This window comes from Squalius cephalus (genome assembly GCF_949319135.1).
Source record: "Squalius cephalus genome assembly, chromosome: 4".
Taxonomy (NCBI): Eukaryota; Metazoa; Chordata; class Actinopteri; order Cypriniformes; family Leuciscidae; genus Squalius; species Squalius cephalus.
In genome coordinates, this window is record NC_137125.1 from 4,744,739 (window position 1) to 4,755,318 (window position 10,580).

General features: G+C 38.0%; 1 pseudogene across 1 annotated transcript; it reads left to right on the forward strand.

Annotated features, from left to right (window-relative positions):
• The first annotated feature begins 286 nt into the window (after positions 1 to 286).
• Positions 287 to 9,490, forward strand: LOC307156663 (putative nuclease HARBI1; annotated as a pseudogene). Its single transcript has 4 exons — positions 287 to 709; positions 6,832 to 6,947; positions 7,061 to 7,387; positions 9,307 to 9,490. The product of its transcript is annotated as a putative nuclease HARBI1 (transcript).
• Positions 9,491 to 10,580: the final 1,090 nt, after the last annotated feature.

A 10,580-nucleotide genomic window follows, 5' to 3' on the forward strand; every position in this document is an offset into this window, starting at 1 on the left:
AAAGAAGTTTCTCAGACTCGAGGTTCCAGGGGCCTATACCATGAAGCCGGATTAGGTGGTTAGCCAGCTATGATTCAGTTTAGTTTCCGTCAACCCTGGGTTTTAGGTACTATGAAAGTAGCTTGGCTTTAAGCGGTGTTCATCGCCATGGTATCTTACGCTGCACGGCTAACCTGCTTCGGGGCAGGTTATGTTCTGGATTCGAGATCTCAGACTGAAGTTTGACCAATCAGCTGAGAGCAAAGAAACATATAGGTGACATAACTAATTCCCAGTGTCTGTTGCAATGGCTTCACCTTTTCACCCAAATCCTGTGGACATCTCCGCGCAAATTGTTAGACGAGCACTTCGTAGAGTTTTTAGGGACAGACAAAATCCATTTGATTTTCCTGATAGTTACTTGTATGAAAGATACAGATTTTCCGCGGAAGGAATGTCTTATCTTTGTGAACTTCTTGAGCCACACATAACAAATGTGACTCGTCGAAGCCATGCCCTTACTGTACCGCAAATGGTATGTATTGCGTTGTGTTTTGTTGCAAGTGGTACATGTATGCGGTCGGTGATGCAGAGAATCTAGGGAAAAACACGGTCTGTTGAACAATTCGCAAGGTGGTCCTCGCTCTGCAGGGGTACATAAATAGCTTCATTGTGTTCCCTGGACATTTATCGACCATGTCCATAAAAGAGGGCTTTTATAAAATTGACGGTAAGATATCTTGATTGGGTGACATCACATGAACAAATTAAAATTTTCACACTCATTTTTTTTTTCTTCTTCAAAAAAGCATATTTCACACTTAGAAATCTATTATACAATAGTCTGCAGTAGCTACCTGTTAAGAATGATTTTAAATAGAGATGTTTCGATACCCTTTTTTCCTTCCCGATACCGATTCCGATACCTGGGTGTATATCTATACAGCTGCAATTCATACTAGCCCTGTATGAATTGATATAATTATTTTATAAAAGGTATTTTAGTTTTACAATATAACTGTATAAAAAAGTGTTACAAATAAATCTAGGAATCTAAAAAATTATATATTAATAATAGGGGTCCACAAAATTCACGGTTTGGTTCGATACCATACACTGGTGTCACGGTTCGGTACGTTTTCAATACAGCAAAAGGAAAGAAATGCCAGAGAAATTTCCTTGATTTACATTTTTTTATTAATTTATTTTTTATTAAAACTAACATCATAAAGTATGATATTTTTTTTTACTTTGAGCAATGATGGAGCTATACTTGACATATAAAACAAAAACAGCTCCTTATAAAAAACAATTAAATGTAATATTGTAGTAGTGATAAACAAAGGTTTATTTTATTTCAGATTAACATTTGAGGGCAGCAATTTTATTCATAATGTCAAAATAAAACCAAACGTTACTTGAAAGCACAATGTTTCTTCCAGGTTTCCACGCGCTGTTTGATCCGTTAATAACGGAGAAATGTGAATGTTTCTCACTAGATTTCGCAGCGATGGTATTACTTCAGTGGCGAATTCAAATGCTTTCTTTACTGGATCTCTTAGTCAAGTCAAGTCAAGTCAAGTCAAGTCAAGTCAACTTTATTTATATAGCGCTTTTCACAATACAGATTGTATCAAAGCAGCTTCACAGTATTAAATAAAATAGTACATCAGTGTTTGTTTCTGGTGTAAAACATCCACGTTTGGTAATGCAGATCAATAGCACTGGTGAATCGATTAATCAATTTAAGCATCCCCAACTGAGCAAGCCAAAGGCAACAGTGGCAAGGAACCGAAAAACTCCATCAGGTGACCTAATGGAGAAAAAAAAACCTTGGGAGAACCCAGGCTCAGTCGGGGGCCAGTTCTCCTCTGGCGTTTATGAAGTAGAGACCGGATTTAACTGTAAGATTAAAATATTATATGAATGCCTGGCTGAAGAGATGCGTCTTTAATCTAGTTTTAAACTGGGAGAGCGAATCTGAGCAACGAACAGTATCAGGAAGGCTATTCCAGAGTTTTGGAGCTAAATGTGAAAATGCTCTCCCTCCTTTGGTGGATCTGGATATCCTAGGTATGACCAAAAGCCTCGAATTTAGTGATCTTAAAGAGCGCGATGGATTATAGGGCGATAGAAGATCCGTTAAATAAACTGGAGCTAAGCCGTTTAGGGCTTTATAAGTCAGTAGCAATACCTTGTAATTAATACGGAACTTTATAGGTAACCAATGTAGTGATGATAAAATTGGTGTTATATGGTCAAACTTTCTTGATCTAGTAAGAACTCTAGCGGCGGCATTTTGGACTAACTGTAGCTTGTTTATTGAGGATGCAGGACAACCAGCTAATAAAGCATTACAGTAATCTAGTCTCGAGGTCATGAATGCATGAACTAGCTTTTCTGCATCAGAAACAGATAGCATGTTACGTAATTTAGCAATATTTCTAAGGTGAAAAAATGCTGTTTTTGTAACATATGAAATATGATTTTCAAAAGACAAGTTACAATCTAATATAACACCCAGGTCTTTTACTGTAGAGGATAAAGTAACAGGACACCCTACTATGTTAAAGTTGTATTGTAAGAGGTTTTGTGGGCGGTTTTTTGAACCGATAAGTATTACCTCTGTCTAATCTGGATTTAATAAAAGAAAATTGTGCGTCATCCAATCTTTTATATCTTTAACACACTCTGTCAATTTGGATAATTTAGCGTTTTCATCCGGCCGTGATGAAATATATAGTTGAGTGTCATCAGCATAACAATGGAAACTAATTCCATGTTTCCTTATAATATTTCCAAGTGGCAGCATATATATTGAGAATAATAGAGGGCCTAACACAGATCCTTGCGGCACTCCATAGTTTACTGGAGTTATGATCGATTTTTCTCCGTTTAAATAGACAAAATGGTAGCGGTCAGATAGGTATGATCTGAACCAGCTTAATGCTTGTCCTTGAACACCGGTATAGTTTTGTAGCCGATCTAGGAGTATTGTGTGATCTATAGTATCGAACGCAGCACTAAGATCAAGTAAAACTAGTATTGAGATACAGCCTTGGTCAGAAGCTAAGAGTAAATCATTTGTGATTTTAACGAGCGCAGTTTCAGTGCTATGATGCGGCCTGAACCCAGACTGAAACTTTTCATAGGTGTCATTTTCTTGCAAGAAAGAGCCCAGTTGGGCAGACACAACTTTTTCTAATATTTTGGACATAAAAGGAAGATTTGAAATGGGTCTATAATTTGCTAGGTTATTTGGGTCTAATTGTGGTTTCTTAATGAGAGGTTTTATAACTGCCAATTTAAATGTTCTTGGAACATGACCTAAAGATAAAGACGAGTTAATAATATTGAGGAGAGGCTCTTCCACTATAGGTAACACTTCTTTCAATAGTTTAGTTGGTATGGGATCTAATAAACATGTTGTTGTTTTAGAGGAAATGATAAATTTATTTAACTCTTTTTGTTCTATAGCTGTAAAGCACTGTAATTGTTCTTGCGGGGTGATAATCAAGGCTGAATTATAAGGCGCGATTGAAGATTGAACGTTTACAATTGTGGATCTGATGTTTTCTATTTTCTCAGTGAAAAAATTCATGAAATCATTACTACTAAACTGTAACGGAATATTTTGTTCAGGTGACGCTTGTTTATTTGTTAGTCTAGCCACGGTGTTAAATAAGAACCTAGGATTGTTTTGGTTATTTTCTATTAGTTTGCGGAGATGCTCAGCCCTGGCCGCTTTTAGGGCCTTTTTATAGCGTGACGTACTGTCTTTCCAAGCGATTCTAAAAACCTCTAAATTAGTTTGTTTCCATTTACGCTCTAAATTACGGGTTTCTCTCTTTAGAACACGAGTAGTATTGTTGTACCATGGTGCTTTAATTTTCTCTCTGACCTTTTTTAGTCTCATAGGTGCAACAATATCCCATTTTCCAGAGAGAACGGTGCTCATAGTGCTGGTTAGTTCGTCTAGTTCATCTGTTTGTTTAGGTTCAGGCAGCAGCTGAGACAGATCCGATAAGCAATTTTATAAATTATCTATGGTGGATGGAAGGATTGTTCTGCCTAATCGATAACGCGGCGCAGCATGATATATTACCGGAGTACGTAATATGCAAGTTACCATGTAATGGTCAGTTACATCATCACTTTGCGGAATGATATCTATATCGGTTGGATCGGTTCCATGTGATATAATTAAATCGAGTGTATGATTAAAACGATGAGTTGGTCCGGTAACGTTTTGCTTAACCCCAAAGGAGTTTAATAAGTCTATAAACGCAGCCCCTAACGTATCATTTTGATTATCTACGTGTATGTTAAAATCTCCAACAATTAATATTTTATCGACATTGACCAATAGATCTGAGAGAAAATTTGCAAATTCTTTTAGGAAATCAGCGTAAGGCCCTGGTGGTCTATATACGGTAGCCAAGGCTAAAGATAATAGGGATGTTTTTCTATCATCTAAGAGCGTAACATTTAGTACAAGTACTTCAAATGAAATAAACTTATAACCCGTTTTCTGAGTAACATTGAGAATATCTCTATAGATAGTTGCAATACCGCCGCCACGACCAATCAGACGGGGATCGTGCTTATAGGAGTATCCTGATGGAGTAGACTCATTTAGACCGAAATAATCATTTGGTTTAAGCCAGGTTTCAGTAAGGCAAAGTACATCTATGCTATTATCTGTGACTATTTCATTTACAATAACTGCCTTAGGTGTGAGTGATCTAATGTTTAAAAGACCTAGCTTTAGAAATTGTTTTTGTTTACTAATAGCAACATTTTCTGTTTTAATAACAATTAGATTTTTCCTAGATCCTGCAGTAGATTTATTATTTGATCGCACTAAACGAGGAATAGACACAGTTTCTATGCAATGTTCTACACTAGTATTTATATCAGTTAATTTGGTGCAGCAGAGACTATGATTTGGACTTTTGGTTACTAGTCAAAAGGTATTTAACATTTTGGAGATGTTATCTGACAGAAGATCCGATCCGAATCTGTTTGGGTGTAAGCCATCAGCACGGTATAGCCTAGGACGCTCCCAAAACAGATTCCAATTATTTACAAAGAGCAGTTTCTGCTCATTGCACCATGACGTTAACCATTCATTTAGCGCGAATAATCTACTAAACTTGTCATGTCCTAGACGGTACGTGGGAAGCGGTCCTGACACAATGATCGTTATATCAGGCGATGTGCTGCGTACCGTATCGATCAGATTCCTGAAGTCTTTCTTCAGAACTTCCGTCTGGCGCAGCCTGATGTCGTTCACTCCCGCGTGCAATACCAAAGTTCCGACGCGCTCGTTATCGTTCAGAATCTCGGGAACGCGAGCAGCGATTTCAGAAACACGAGCACCAGGAAAGCAGTGACTGTGCACCTTATTTTTACCTGATGTAGCATGGACGTGCCGAACAATGGAATCACCGATGATCACAGCATCGCGTTCTGTTTCGCGAAGAGGGGAGAAGCGGTTTTGTGTGGATAACTCGAAAACCGGGAGGGTCGGAGAGGGTCTTGGTCTAGACCTGACTCGCGTCTTCCGCTGCGGAAATATCCAGGCTTCGTGGTGGCGTGTTGGAGCCGGAGTGAACGAGACCATGGCTGATCGCGACCTTGGCGCTCGGGACCGATGCCGAGTAACGCACGGAGTAGACGAGGTCGGAGTCAGCGGGTTAGTAACATTAATCTCTGATTTGTGAGCATCAGCGCGTGATGTTTCAAGAGCCAAACGCCGGTCTCTCAGCTCGGCCTGTCTCACTAAAAGGTCGTGGATCTGTTTCTCAACAGCTTCCAGCTCAGACTGTACCGCGTGCAGCTCAAATGTGTCCTCACCTGCACCAAAAGGTAGACTACTTGCATCTGATATATTCGCCATTTTAACAGATGGACAGTAAGTTAGCAACGACACTACCAGTGATGCTATCAATTAATACTAATTTCTGACAAGCGTCTTAGATATAATCCGTCTTTTAAGTGGTACGGGTGTAGAGTAGACGCACGATAGGTGAAAAATGTTTGTAAGTGAGTGTTGAGAAGACGCGTTCAGCCGTGATCCCCGGGAGTAACCTATAAGAGTATCCAGCGTAGAATCACTAACAGGCTTGAGACACGTCTGCTCAACAGTCCGCGTTGTAACTATGAGGTTTGAGCAGTAGTGCTTCTCAGTGAGGAAAAGTAGAAAATGTTTGTTGTAAGTAAGTTTAAAGAGTAAAATCAAGAATTATAAATCAAATCGATAGAGCTCCAAAGACAACAACGCGTTCAGACGCGACGCATGCGCATTCGACAACAGGAAGTCGAATGCGCATGCATAAACATAAATTAGTGCTGTGTAGTAACAGTGTCGCTTGATCAAGATCGGCTCGCGCTGCACTGGTCCAAACTGTTTAATGGTCCGTGAAGCACAAAATAACGAGTAGCGCAGTTTTGTTTCGTTTTTATTACGTTTGCCATTTGATGTTGGGCGCCAGCGTCTCTTACATTATGCGCTTGCCGCGCGCCTACATTTGAAAATTTGTGTTTTCATTTCTTCTTCGCTGCTCTAAACAGTGGTTGCTTGTGGCAACAGCACAACTTCCTGTGTTGCCACAAGCAACCACTGTTTAGAGCAGCGAAGAAGAATTGATCTCCTATTTGCAGCGTTAAGCAAAGTTAGCGTGCATAACTAGGTATTGTTTAATAAAATGGTATCGGATCGGTACATGGGTAGATGTACTCGCCGATACCGATGCCAGAATTTTTATTGGTATCGGCGGCATTTCCGATACTAGTATCGGAATCGGAACAACACTAATTTTAAATATATATTTTTAATTCCTATGATAGGATTCCCTAGAGTCATAGGAGCAATAGACTGCACACATGTTGCAATCTCCACAGCTCTAGGAGAACATGAGGCAGATTATGTGAACAGAAAGTCCTTTCACAGCCTTAATGTTCAGGTAGGGCTACTATATAGCCTATGTGAAGTTATTTTTATTTGCATTGAGATCAATCTTTAAATAAATAGTAACTAACAAATAGGACAATAATTTACTGTACATTTCATCTGCAGATGACTTGTGATCATGAATGCATAATCACAAGTTTGTTATTTTGTGTCAGCGCTTTGAGGAAGGCAAGTTAAATCTGGTACAGTACACCTTAAAGTTTTAATTTTAATAGCAAAACTTACCAATTTTCCCCTTTTCTGTTCTATGACAGGGCTTTTTGATGGCCTGTTGGTAGGAGATAAAGGTTATGCATGCCAGAGGTTTTTGCTGACCCCCTAACCTGACCCTCAGACAGGGCCACAAAACCGCTTCGATGTGGCCCTCAGTAAAACCAGGGTCAAGATCGAGATGACCTTTGGCATCCTAAAGGCACGTTTCAACTGCCTTAGGCATTTAACCCCCTGATCAGTGCAAAAGAGATTAAAAATTATCTGTTGATTTTGATTTTACATACTTGTGTCATACATCAATCGATCCTGTTAAGTCTGTATTATTTTTGTGTATACTCAGTGTTGTGCTTTTCGCCAAATAAAGAAAAATAAACATGATGCGAGTTCTGCTTTCTGAAGTCAATTCTGAAACGCGTCCGAAAATGAACCATAACTCAGCGAATAGGAATACAGGAATACAGGCACACAGGCATGAAGCTTGAATTCTCTTCTTTTAAATTAAGTAATTATTATAAAAAACAAATATTCTAAGTTTATGTAATATGTATGAAAAGAGAGAGATGTCAGTCATTCTCATCTCAGCTCATTATGTTTTAATATGACCCCGCCCACTGAGAGCGCGCGCTATTCAAACCAAATGATCTGAGGCAATCCACGCAAACCTGTGAAACGCCCACATCAGCTGGATAACACACACCGCGAGTTAACTTTCAGACTCATGGACTTTACGACGCTGTGAGGAATAATAGGCTACTATCTTGATAATAATCCTGGAAAATTTACCTCAGAAGTGCTGGAAGTTTCGTTTCGAGGAGCAACAGATCCGGCTGAGGAATAGGTCAGTTCTATATTTGCTTTGTTCTAATCGCAAGTGTCTGTACAGGCAAAAAGACTGTTTAAATATGAATCGCGTTTCAGTGTATAAATGAATGAACGCACAGATGCACGCTGTTGTGTAGCTACTACAGCTAGCACAAATACTGTTTTAATATGAATCACATTTCTGTGTGTGTGTGTGTGAATGAATGAATGAACATCTTTCACCAAATTCTATTGCTATAATGAGATGAGTAAAAATCGACTACAAAAATCGGATAGATTATAAAGTTTTTACTGTAAAATACTGCCACATCAAATAAGCTTATAATGTTGCCAATTTCTGCTCATGTGTTATATATATATATATATAACTCACACATATGTATGTACTGTATGTGTGTATGTATATATATATATGTTTGGTCAAAAATAATCAACTAAGATGTTATTTTAGTGTTTGTTCCAATATAGGCTATATTCAAACTAATGAATCCTTAACTTTGAAATACGTATGATAAAATGTATACTTTAGTTTTTTTAAGTAAAAAAAAAGAAAGATTACACTGGAAATATTGTTAAAATTTTAATTGTTGTAATTGTATAACCTTTTTAATAAAATAGCAAAAATATATACAAGGATAGATGTAAACAAAATCTTAAAAGGTCAATATAAACCTTCTCTTTAAATAATTTTTATTGTGTTTTATTAGTGACACATTTGGGTAGAGAATATATTCCAAAACTTTCTGAAAATACAGTATGAGAATAAACTGCACAATTACTAGAAATGTTTACCTTGGATAAAATTTGCAAGCACAATTTGTGAATGGCTCATTAAGTATGCGGGCCCCATTGTCTCCTCAGGTGCAAACCACTAAATATGCATGATGGTGTTGGATCGTTGACACCCACTCGCATATTGCCTTTCCAAACAGAAAGAGTCTTGCAAAATTTAAATCAATGTATTGTTTTATGTGAATGATCAGGAAGGATGATTTTCACATCATTTTGAAGAAAAAACTCTAGGCGACAATATCCATTATTCAGAAGTCTTATTGACACATATTTAGTATGTGTTTTGTGGCCTTATTTCAGAAACTTTCATTTTTAGTTTTTTCAATAACCACGCATAAACATTATTCTCTCAAAAATACAAACATGTACATACATGTTGATCACATATTATGGTAGCCCTGTTTGTGCTAAATAGAGTGTAAATACACCTTTGCCATTTATATGTTTATAAGCAACTGAAAAAAGCACAAATGTCATGGCATGTCGGAACATCTCAAGGACCCCAAAAACACCTCAGACCCCAGAGGGTTAAGAGTGTCATCACAGATAGTGGCTGCATGTGCCATTCTGCATAATATAGCCACTATCAGAAAGGAGCGAGTACCACCACAAAACCAGCTTCTCCCTGATGAAATTGACCCCATCACACTTGACCACCCAGCTGGCGCAGCTGTCAGAGATGCAATCACAACACAATTTTTTACTTAATAAAAGCACACTGACACTCCAGATAGGTCTCAAACAGTTTTATTGGTCATGTGGCTAGGGAGGAAGAAAGAGAGCAAGAAAAACTACATTAATAAAGATTCATAGTGTTCATATTAAAGGGTTACTTGGTTAAAAAAAGTTCACATAATGAGATCTGTTTTTTCCAGCTGTTTGATCTCCAATTAATTTTTTTTAATTTGGAGCCTCCTCAGCTCACAGTCCAGCTCCTTCAGTGAACAGTCTAGTTCTAGACTCCTTTTGTAAAGGCTCCTGACTGAGTCTGTTTCCACCTGAAACAATTCCACCACAAACAATCATTACACCTTTTCTGGAGGTTGATCAAATCACAAAAAGTGGCATGACTTTAATTTATGTCAAGGGTTTGTAACAACTACGAGAACGAACCAAACACAATTGAAGCTTTTAGGTGATTTTGTTCATACATAATCCCACAAAGAGTCTTCACATCCCAGACTCAAATCACAAACCAGAGCCATAACTCACCCAGGCTCCAGAGAGTCTGTAACCAAAGACTTTTATTGGTTAACTGAAGGAAGAACTGGTCAACGTTTGATAGTTTTGCAAGATGGATCAGTTCAGAGATGGTACTGCTGACCTCTGCGACTAACAGACCCCATCTTGGTCCCATGAGAGATGAACAAAACCTCTTTTCAGCAGGAAATACCCATGACCTCAGGGTATTTCCAAGCCTATACACTTTACACACCAAAAGACTTTACATATCAAAATCCATAAAACTCATTCAAGAACAATTTTCAATGGACAACATCATACATCATTATATGTGTTTCTACGATATATGTGTCCGTTTAATATGCTTTAATCCCATATAATTCATGTAATTGTTATAATTATAATTATTAGATGTGTGAATGAAAGTGTGTACTGTTTCATATCAATGCTATCTTACGAACACAACTAGCAAGATGGCTGGAATTAAATCTGTGTAAAATGTTTCATATTCTGATAATTAGAAATCATGCCTAAACTGTTGCATCAGGTCTTTAAATTAGAGAAACCCCAGGGAAGACATGATTTATGACTTTGCAAACAAAGCAGCAGTCATGAC